This window comes from Gossypium hirsutum, chromosome A02 (genome assembly GCF_007990345.1).
Source record: "Gossypium hirsutum isolate 1008001.06 chromosome A02, Gossypium_hirsutum_v2.1, whole genome shotgun sequence".
NCBI classification, from domain to species: Eukaryota; Viridiplantae; Streptophyta; class Magnoliopsida; order Malvales; family Malvaceae; genus Gossypium; species Gossypium hirsutum.
Genome location: NC_053425.1, coordinates 23351566 through 23364074, shown reverse-complemented (window position 1 = coordinate 23364074; position 12509 = coordinate 23351566).

The following is a 12509-nucleotide window of genomic DNA, read 5'->3' as shown; positions in this document are numbered from 1 at the left end:
ATCGAGTTTCAAGTTGGTGATAAGGTATTTTTGAAAGTGTCTCCATGGAAGAAAGTCCTTAGATTTGGACGGAAGGGCAAGTTAAGTTCGCGTTTTTGTTGGACCGTATGAAGTAATTGAAAGAATTGGACTAGTAGCTTATCGGTTAGCATTGCCATCTGAATTACAGAGGATGCATGATGTTTTCCACGTATCTATGCTACGTCAGTATCGTTCGGATCCTTCACATATAATTTCACCGACAGAAGTTGAGCTACAACTGGATATGACTTACGAAGAAGAACTGATTAAGATTTTAGCTCGAGAAGTCAAACAACTAAGAAATAAAAGTGTTGCTCTTGTGAAAGTATTGTGGCAGAAGCATGGGGTAGAAGAGACTATATCGGAACCTGAGGAAACTATGAGAATCCAATACCCACACCTGTTTACCGGTAAGCATTTCGAGGACGAAAATCCTTAAAGGGAGGGAGACTTGTAATATCTCGAATTAGGGCCTAAACGGAATAGTGGTTTCGTGACCACAAATCTGAGATAGAAATAACTATTTTATAATTATTTTGATGTTTATGCTATGATTGCATGATTGTGTGAAAATTTTGTGATGAAATCCTATGCCTAAAGTGCTTAAATTGAAATCAGGGACTAAATCGAATAATTTGCAAAACTTGCACTCTAGGAGTTTTTAGTATGAAATTGCTTTGGAATATTAATGAGGAGGTCTTAAATAGCAATCTGACCAGTTTCTAAGTCTATGGACAAAAATTGGACATGGATGGAATTTTTTTGAAAGTTTAGTAGGAAGGGCATTTTGGTCATTTAGTTATTAAAATGAATTAAAAATAAAATTAAAAGCCAATTTTTGTCCATCTTCTTGATTAGGCTAAAATTTCAAGGATTCTCCATAGCTAGGGTTTGTTTCAAGCTTCCAAGCTCCATAGTAAGTGATTCCAAGCCCCATTTTTAATGTTCTTTACGTTTTTGGAATCCCGATAGCTCGATTAAGCTTATGCTAGCAATAATTCAACCTAGGGTTCATATTTGGAAAAATACCCATTGGTTAAATTTGTGTATTTTGGTGTTTTATGATAGAATATGAGGTTTTAAATTATGTTAGACAACTTGTATTACTCAGTTTTAAGTGAAAACGAGTAAAAGGGCTTAATAGGTAAAAATACCTAATAGTCATAAGTGCATGTTAAAGTGTTAATTTGATGTTTCTATAGAAGGGAAAAATGATCAGCATGTCATAAAACATAAGAATAATGGATAAAGTTTAATTCCCGAGCCTAGGGGCAAAAGTGTAATTATGCAAAAGTTTAGGGGCAAAATGTAATTTTGCCAAAGTTCGTATTAAAGACTGTTTTGATGAATTTATGTATTAAATAAGATTAATTTCGCATTATAGATCAAGAGAAACGAGATTCAAGTCGCGATCGAGGGAAAAACAAAGTTTACGAAGAATAGGCTTGATTGCTAATATTTTGTATCGAGGTAAGTTCATGTGTAAATGTAGTAACATAATTGTCATTTTAAGCAATTTAATGTTGTTTATATGATATGATGCTTATTATTGTCATGAAATGTTATGTTTTGTGGTTATTGTTGAATAATATGTAATTATGTGAATTACTTGATAAGTATGAACTATCACTGAAGTATCGATTTCGATATTCTGTGGAAGACGGCAAAGATGTGTAATCGAGGAAAAAGCCCATTTGAACCTTCGGAATAGATTAGAATACAAGTGACATGTCACTAGGATATTTGAGTTCCGAACTCGTTGAGTTGAGTCTGAGTTCGTGAGATGTAACTAGGCATCCGAACTCGTTGAGTTGAGTCCGAGTTCACTTATGGATGCGAACGCTCGAGCTCGTTGAGTTGAGTCCGAGTTCACTTATGGGCGGGTTACATGGTAGGTTGGCTACATAAGTTCCGCAGGCTATTGAGTTTGTTTAGCTGCGGGTATGGCACTTACGTTCATGAAATCCGCGTATTCGAATTATATTTCGATGTGTTCAACGGGTGAATCTTAAGTGGATGAGAAGAATGCCTAAAACGAAGGTGATATATTGGTAAGTGTGGTGAATGAGAAAATTTGATAGGTATGTGCTTAAATCCTCGGGTTGAGAATTTGGTATGATGAAATCATAGAAAGATATTAAATGCAAACGAAACATGAATGTCTTGATGTTGTTTATGTAAATGATGTTTTATGTGGAATTGCATGATTATGTTACTTGCTATTTGCATGTGAACTTACTAAGCATTTATGCTTACCTCCTCCTTTTCATTCATTGTAGTTGTTGACAAGCCGGCTTGAGAATCGGGATACGTCGAAGACTCGTTCACACTATCCGAAGGCCTAAATTGGTAAAATGGCTTGTGTATTTTGAATGTGGCATGTATGGCAAAATACTCACTTTGTGTAAATGATTTTATGACATGGTTATGGTTTGGTAAGAAAATGGTTTGTGAATGATTAGCCATTGGATTGGCCAATCTAAATCATATTTGATGCCATGTATGTTTAAAATGCTATTTAGTCCATGGAAATCTATAGTAAAGTGAAATTTGTTATAAAACAGAATATTGATGTAGCAATGATGTGAATTTGAAAAATCACTAAAAATAGTATAAATTTACTTAAATGATTAATAAGTTGAGGAATAGAAGCTTAATGAGTCTATTTTCATATGCATTGAACAAAACAGGTATATGAATTATATTTTATGAGATATTTGAATATTTGTGAAATAGTGCCAGAGTGATTTCTGGATCCCCTATTCTGATTTTAAGAATTCACCAGAAATTGTAAAAAAATAATTAGAAGTCATTCTTTATATTTACAGATTCCTTATTGAGTCTAGTTTTACGAGAAACAAATGGCATAGTCATTGAAATTCTTTACAGAGAGAAATCTAATTCGTAATATATAGAGTTCAAAGAAGTCGAACCCTGAAATAGGGGAGATTTTAACTAATAAACTGTACTAATTGGCCCTACCAAAAATTCTAGAAAAACATTAGTAGATATATATATGAGTATAGTTTCAGGAAAAATTTATGGAATTGGATTTTGAGTTTTGAAACTCGAGATATGAATTTTTAAGCAACTATAACGTAGATTGCCAGCTTGTCTGGAAGTTTTAAAAATAAATTGTTTGAGCTGTATAGGTAATGAATTAAGTCCGTTGACACCTTGTATTCGACTCCGACGACGGTCTTGGGTACGGGGCATTACAGAAAAGGATGGAGTATTTAGCCTGGCTGACAAATAGGAAGAGACAGTAAGAGGAACGATTTGGAAGGAGAAAAGAGAGGAGAAGTAAGGGGGTATTCGGTCACAATAGCAAGATGGATAGAATTGAACTCTGATAATCACGAGAGTCAAAAGAGAGGAAGATGGTAAACTAAGCCAAAGGAGAATTGATTGGGGGAAAACAGATGAAAAATAGTCAAAGAGCACTTGCCAAAACCGAAAAGAAAAGCAATAAGGTAATCGACCTAGGCAACAAAGTGAAAAGGGGAGAAGGAAGAATCGAAACACACTAGAACCGAAAGATACACGAAAAGAACAATAGCAATATTCAGCTCCAGAAACAAAGAGTGAGAAGAATGACAATTTGGCAAAAACCCTAAACAAAGTGTCCAATTACCAACTCAAAGTTGAATTTCTGAGTGGTCAAAGCACCTAATCGGCTGCAACTCCTGCACTTTCAAATCCCACAAAATCCTCCTAATATCACTCCACCATTACCTCTTCAACCACCGAATTCAAACTCTCCTCAACTAGAAATATTTCAGCCAACTTTTACTTCTCACACGGCAAGAGAAGCAAAATAAAACACTCCTTGAGCACAACGGGACTTGAACTCAAGACCCTTAGTAGCAGTAACACGCCACTATCCCCTAGAGTAGCAGGCTTTTTATGCCATGTTTTAACCATATTTATTTAAGAAGCCTATTGACTAGAGACAGGGTTTGTTCAAGTAAAAACAAAATTTTGTACAATTCAAAGCTTGAACTCAGGACTTCTCCAACACTTCTCAGGACACTCAACCACTAAAGCAAGCATGCATTTATGCAACATAACATACAAAATTAAATACTTAGATTTTGGGGCGTTACACAGGACCACAAATTGGATGTGAAAATATTTATTTTATTATTATTCTAGTGTCTACAAAATATTAGCAAGGTCGTATAAAAATTTTGTTAAGAAATTTTATCGTTTGCATGTTTAATTAAGTAAAAAGGACTAAATCGTAAAAGATGCAAAATTAGAGTTATATAAGTCAAAGGAACCAAATGGCTATGAAATTAAATGGTGAATGGATTTATGTGGTAATTGGGCCATTGTTATCATAAGTGGACTTTTATGGACATCATTTAAATGTTTTAAAGGCTAATATACAAGGTTATATAGGTAATTTAATAAAATAAGTTATTGTCTTCTTCCATCGATTATTGAAGAATAGAAAGCCATTTTAGGGCTTTGAAGCATTCAGTTCAGTCTCTAGCTTGCATGTAAGTGATTTTTGTCCCGTTTTTAATGATTTTTTTATTTTCGAAGTCGTTGTAGCTTAATCTAGCTAGCTCAGGGACTAATTTGTAAAATTGTTAAAAGGTTAGGGTTTTGCCATGAATGTGTGCATGTGATTTTTGATGTTTGATAGAAGAAAATGAATCTTTGTTGACAAATAAATAATGTAATAGCCCATTTTTGCCCGGCCCATTTCAGTATTTAAAATAATAAACCCCCAAAAAATAAAAATAAAACAAAGTCCAAGTCCAGTACAAATTACAAAAATATAATTTGGCCCAATCGGAATGGCCCATTATTTGAAAAGATTTAAGGTCCATCTATAAGCTTGACTCATATGGAAATATAATCTTTAAGGATATGCAATCTTAGATATGATATGCAATCTTGAAGATATGATCTTGTAATCTTGGGGATTTAATTTGTAGATATCCTTTAATCTTAACCGTTGATGTAATTGATCTGTACCGATGGATTTGGGAGGCTCAACTATAAATTGAGGCCTCTCCCTTCATTGTAAATCACTTGAGTTTTGGGAAGCAATAAGAATTCTTGAAAGCATTCACTCAAATTTCTCTCCCTCTTGCGTTCTTACTCTCTGTGGTTTGTTCTTATTTTATTCTTCGTCTATCTTAGTTTTTCAACCTTTTTTTATTTTAATTTCTTCATTTTTCAAATATGTATATTTATTCCTATCTTTTATACATTTGATTATGTATTTTATATATTATAATATTTAACCTTTTTATATAGTTTATTTTCAAATATATATTTTCTATGCATATATATTATATTATCATTTCATGTATTTTGAACTATTGCATTATATTTTTATAATTTGTAAATGTTTTATTTATTCATTTTTTTGTGTATGTCATTTATCTTATTTGTGCATAGTTTCATTTTTTTTATATATGCTATGTTTAATTATTTCTTTTATGTGCTATTTTATGATATATATTGCTGTATAATTTTTGTATGTATTATGTTTTTCTTTTAGTTTACTCATGTTTTTATTTGTTTATTATCTTATATTTACCCTAGTATGATTTTTTTCATTAAACGTATGTTCATGTTATTTAGTTTTGTCAAAATGATATTATTTATGTTTGTATGGAAATGTTAGAATATTTTGTACATCTATGCTTCATGATGCATTAATATGTCATCCTAAAACGTCATTTAAAAATAATATTCCAAGGTTTTTTTTTAAAAAAATTAAAAGGCAATGCTTGATGTTTGGAAACTTCGAGAAAGGTAGTGCCCTAACTTACTGGGTTGCGACTTTTCTCGTTGAATTCGAATAGTCAAGCACCCTTCTAAGTGATTTTGAGTTTTCAAAAGTTAAACAATTATTTCGAGATTTCAAAACATAGTGTCCTAACTTACTGGATATGGCATTTTTTTGTTTCGAGATAGAAATTTTCGAAGGACAAGCTTAGTTTCGAAGGTTTTAAAATGTTGCGTCCTAACTTACTGGATGTGATGTTTCGACTCGTTTGAAATAAGTGAGCCTTAATTTTCAAAATTGAGACATTCTAATTAAAAGAGGTTTGCATCATAAAACTTTCAAATTTCTGACATTAAAGACACTTGATAATCAATTAGGTACCAATTTTTGGGCATTAGAGGGTGCTAACCCTTCCTCGGACGTAACCGACTCCCGAATCCATTTTCTCGACTATCGTAGACCAAAATTAATGTTTTAAAACAAAACATTTTATAAGGTGATCCAATCACACCTAAAAGGATTGGTGGCGACTCCCATTTTCGTTTTTCTTAAAGTCGATTCCTATTTTCCAAAACTCGGTTTTAAAAATGGTTTCGATAGCTTGGCGACTCCTCTCGGGACTAATAAGAGAGTCAAGCCGTGTAATTGATTATCTCTTGTCTTAATGTCAGAAATTAAAAATTTTAAAATTTAATCCTCTTTGCATTACATGTGTTTGTATGTGTTGCTATATTCTGATACGCATTGCATTTGCACGATCGTTGTGGTCACACTTTTAAGTGGGAGTGAGAAGCTACACCTTCGTGAGGTTTTCACCTCCGTGCAGGATAGTGGATCACTTTCGGGATACATCCGTACCTATGGTTTCATGAGACTTTCATCTCCGTGTAGCCATAGGGAAATGTATTCCCCTGAACTGAACTCGAATCAAATGAGCCTATAATGGGTGAGGATTAAGGAATCTGCTGGTTCGGGTACCTCAAACTTTAGAAACAAACCACATATAGAAAAATCGTAAGAGCTCAATATAGATAGAATTATACTTATGTTATCTTTGTGTTTATTAATATCATATGATACTGACTGTTTTCTTTATTTTGTGCATGTCATTTTGCATTTAAAAGGTATTGATTCACGGACAATTTGTAATTTAGAAAGTTTTATTATGGAGAATGGATTTCTTGATAGAATGGAGGGCAACGCTAACGTCCATAAATGGTTAAAGGAAACGCTGAAGGATACACATCAGAATTATGGGGTTACACTCGCATCAGCGTGGCGCAAAATAATCTCCAAGAGTTAAAGGAAATATGGGATCAATGGAGTAATGAAGCCAAGCAATTGTTCTACAATAACTAAGGGGACTTGCAGTATTTGCTTGACAGGAGGATAGATGAGCAATTCAAAGTGAGTGTGGGAGTATTGATGGACACTTCTACCATTATAGCATTTCTCTTTCATATGAAGACGGTTGCCATGTGGATGGTAACAGTATTGGAAGGAAAGTGATTGATAGAGTGCATGAGACCTACAAAAATGAGTTGGATGGAAAGAATTTTGCTTATGATGGTAAAAAGCTCGTTTACTATAGGACTGCTACCAAACAACAAGCTTGAGTTTACTGTTGTACTTATCAGAAACAATGGAAATGCAAGCCCTGATGGCCTGGATAGCTCAAGTAAGCGTGAAAGAAAGCGATTAAAGAAGACCGTATCATAGAAAGACCTTTAGAGATTAGCTATGCTGCGAAGGTACCTGTGACAGCTCTAATGTGACCCTAGTCGGAAAGTGGTTTCGGGACCACAAAACCGAGTCATAAAAATAATTAACTGTTATTTTCTATGTTTATTGTGCATGAACATACATATGTGAAAATTTCATACTTTAATTTTGTCAATTATATATGAAATTATTAAATAGGACTTGTGTGAGAAAAATGAAAAGTGGTAGGCAAATTTTTAAGATGGTATATAATGAAAGTATTAAAAGGAAGGGTTTTGCATGTCAAATTAACCATTTTGTTATTAGTGGCCGGCCATGTTTTAAGTTAGTATAAAATATATGAATTTTATTTTAGCATTTTCCATTATTAAATGGCTTTAAAATATAGAATAATAATAGTTAAAGGAAGGAAATGGGTGAAAGAAACAAAGTCTTTATTCTTGTTTCTTCTTGGCCGATTCTAAGGGGGAAAAGGGAGCAACCATTCGGTGATTCTAAGCCATAAATAAGGTGAGAAATTCATGTGAATTCTTGAAATTTTAGATAAATTTGAACTAGTTACCAAGTTCTTTAGGTAACCCATGTTAGAAATTTTGATTTTGGGAAGACTAGAACTTTCGGCCATAGTAGTTATTGAGGATTAAGGTTTTTGTTTCATGTTAAATTGGATGAATCTTGGTGTATGGGTGTTTGAACTAAACTAATGATCAAATAGATGCATAGATGCAAAGTGAGAAGAATCGGCTATTATGTTTGATACTATTGCCGAATATGAAAATGTTATACTTGAATAATGTATGTGGTTGGAGTTGATAATATGAAAAGAATGCTTAAATGTGTTATAATTGATTTGGCGTTAAATTAAAAGCTGCTAAAATTTTCATTGTTTTAGCCGAATATGTGTTTGTTTAAAGAAGGAATTGTTGAAGAATGTATGTGAACTTGGCAAGTGTATTCGACTTAGTACATAAATGATGTGAAAATTTTGGAATTTATTTTTGATTATGTGTATGTATGACCAAGTATAATCGGCCACATGAGTAAAATGAGTACTTGATGTTATATTATAATTATTGAGCTTAAGTATATGGATGTATGTATATGTGGTCATATAATGGCGTTTTGGTTTGAAAGTTGAATGATGAATTGTTATTTAAATTATATGAACATTCGGCAAAAGTAGCCATGGTGTATAAAATTGTATTATTTATGAAATTTGTAAGTTTAAAATAAATTGTGGAAATGATAAATTATAATAAAATGAGTTTGATATGTGATTGTCGAATGTGATTAACAAGTAAACATTATTGGTAAAAATATTGAATACTTCTACTTGTATTCATTAAGCTCAAGGGCAAGGGGGATCAAAGTTGGATCGGGGAAAAGAGAAAGCAATAGAGTAATCAATCCACAACCGTTCCAATATACCGAGGTAAGTCTTTGAGTAACGAAACTTAGTTTATGATTTTATAGGTATCATATAAAAGCATAGTAGATAAGTTGTGATCTTATGGTTCTATATAAATTACATAGTGAAACAAATGATTTTATTTTATATGACTTGGAGCTGAATGGTTAAAGAATTCATGTGGAAGAACGAAATGAAATCGTATTACGTGTATGAAGCTATTGAGCCGTAAGAGTAAGGGTTGATAAGCATGTTGAACTTGTTTTCTAGTAATGCTAATGGGTTATGATATATATATGTGCATAGCATTCGTGCGGGTTATTATAACCGGGTTAAGTCCCGAAGGCATTCGTGCGGGTTATTATAACCGGGTTAAGTCCCAAAGGCATTCGTGCGGGTTATTATAATCGGGTTAAGTCCCGAAGGCATTCGTGTTGGTTGTTACATCCGAGCCAAATTCCGAAAGTATTTATGTTTGGAAAGGTGCGATTCTGTCGTAATAATTTCGATTAATGTGCTCATAATCCCTAATATGACCAGGTATGGATCGTATATACATTGGAAAAATTTTGTACAGTATAAGTTGTGATTGTGTAATCGAATAATGCTCTCCCGGCCATTCCTTAGGGTTATATGAAGTCTATAGCTCACTCGAGTTACATGAAATTGATTCAAATGAAATTTAGTTAAGTTTGACTTCGAATGTGTAAACATATTGATAGAAGTGTAAATTAAAATGAATATGTGATCTTGTGCATAGACATTTATTTATCCTTATGAATGCTATTTCTTTTGTGTTTTTGTTTCAAATGATTTCCTTACTTATAAGCTTACTAAGCATCGAAACGCTTACTCTGTTGCTTAAATTCTCTGTATTATAGATTTTGTTCGTCAGCTATCGGACTCGGAAGTGTCAAAGTCAAAGTCATCCACACTATCTAAGCCCATTTTTGGTACTCTTTTAGTTGAACTTTGATAATGGCATGTATAGGATTAACCTTTGTTGTTAATTAAGTATCTTTTGGTAATGTATATCAGTATAGCCATGCGAAAATGACTTGTATATTTTGAGTATAGTATTATAATCATTTTATATATATGGTCTTATGATATGGTTATTGAATGGTATGGAAATGCTTGGTAATGATTAGCCATTGGAATGGCTAATCATGATCATATTTGGTGCTATGTATGTCAAATTGCTAGCTAATCCATGGAAACCATGAAATAGGTAAAATTTACCACAAATAGATTCAGACAGCAATAGTAACGTGAATTTGAAAAATCACTAAAAATATTAGAAATGGAATTAATTAATAATAAGTTATGGAATCGAAGCTTGATGAGTTTATTTTCATATGGAAGAAGCAAAACATGTATATGAGCTATATTTTATGAGATGTTTAAATTTTTGTGAAACAGGGCCAGAGCGATTTCTGGATCCCCTGTTATGACTTTGGAAATTCACCATATATTTTACAAAGATAATTATAAGTCATGATTTATATGTACAGATTCAGTATTGAGTCTAGTTTTATTAGAGACAAACGGCATAGTCATTGAAGCTCTGTACAGGGAGATATCTGATTCGTAATACACAGAGGTCAGAGTAGTCGAACCTTGAAACAGGGGAGACTTTAACTAATAAACTGTACTAATTGGCCTGACCAAAAATTTTGAAAAAAAATTAGTAGATATATGTATGAGTCTAGTTTTAGGAAAAATTTACGAAACTGGATTTCGAGTTTTGGAACTCGAGATATGATTTTTAAAGCGACTGTGATGCAGTTAGCCAGCTTGTCTGGAAATTTTAAAATGAATTAAGTCCGTTAACACCTCGTGTTCGACTCAGGCAACGGTCTCGGGTACGGGGCGTTACATTTTATTGGTATCAGAGCCATGGTTTAGTCGATTCTAGGACTATCGTAATACGTTTGGATCTAGCTATACATGCCATTATGCATTTATTTGATAGTGTGGTGATTTCTGACAGTTAAAAATGTGTTTATTTATAGTAATGGTTCCCGATCCCAACCGAGCGGTAGTTGATGATGTTGAGAGTGTAGCGCCTGCTCTCGCACATGGGACGGTGCCGGTGGACTCTCAACCTATTGCTAGTAATCAGAATGATGAAGCTAGGCAGGCTTTTTATAGCGTGATGAATGATTGGTTCAATCAGTATATTCGAACTAATACGGCTGTTCCACAACCCCCACCCCCGATTAATACACCCCCTGCACCCGCGATACCTCCGGTGATTGATCAGATGAGGTTAAATAATCCCCCGGTAAACAGGATTTGGAAACACGGGGCTACTGAATTCAAAGCTACAGACAGCGATGATGCGGAGCAAGCTGAATTTTGGTTGGACAACACTATCTTGCACACCCGATGAATGCCTGAAGTGTGCTATATCTTTGCTACGTGATTCTGCCTATTATTGGTGGAATACTTTGGTTTCCATCGTGCCGAGAGAACGGGTTACTTGGGAATTTTTTCAAACCGAGTTCCGCAAGAAATATATCAGTCAAAGATTCATCGATCAGAAACAGAAAGAATTTCTTGAGCTTAAGTAGGGTTCTATGTCAGTTACTGATTATGAGCGAAAGTTTGTCAGACCTAGTAGATACGCTCGGGAATGTGTTTCGTCTGAGGCTATCATGTGTAAACGCTTCGAGGACGGGTTGAACGAAGATATAAAACTGTATGTTGGCATTCTTGAAATTAGAGAATTTGTAGTACTTGTCGAGCGACCTTGCAAAGCCGAAGAGCTCAGTAAGGAGAAAAGAAAAGCTGAAGTGGAAGCAAGAGAGTTTCATAAGAGATCTTCGGGAAAGCCCTTTCAACAATCATCGAAGAAATTTAGAAATGATCCAGGCCGATCTAAAGACACTTCGGGCTTTTCCAGACGAGATCGTGATCGACCCCCTGTGAGTACGCGAGTCACTTCGGTTGCCAGTGTTGGAAATGATCGTCGGGATAGGACAGAGTGCCAGTATTGCGGTAAATGGCATTCGGGGAGTTGTAGATTCCATGACCACTCCTGTTATAAGTGCGGATCAGCTGACCACTTTATCAAAGATTGTCCGAGACTGTCTGAACAGAATGTAAGTCAGAGTGGGAAACTGGGTGCTACTACAGCACGAGGTAGGCCCCCTAGGAATACGGGGAACGCTAGCAGCGATCAGAGAGGGTCTAAAGATGTTACCACCAGATCTGAGGCTCGTGCTCTTGCTAGAGCTTATGCTATACGTGCACGCGAGGATGTTTTTTCGCCTGATGTTATTACCGGTACTTTCACTCTCTTTGATACTGATGTGATTGCTTTGATTGACCCTGGATCTACTCATTCTTATGTATGTGAGACTTTAGCATCCAGTAAGACTTTACCTGTTGAGTCTACTGAGTTCGTTATTAGAGTGTTGAATCCCTTGGGTCCTTTTGTGCTTGTCGACAAGGTGTGTAAGAAATGCCCCTTAATAATCTGAGGCTCCGGTTTTTTGGCCGACTTGATGCTTTTACCGTTTGATGAATTTGATGTTATTCTCGGTTTGGATTGGTTGACCGTACATGATGCAGTTGTGAATTGCAAAAGTAAGACTATTG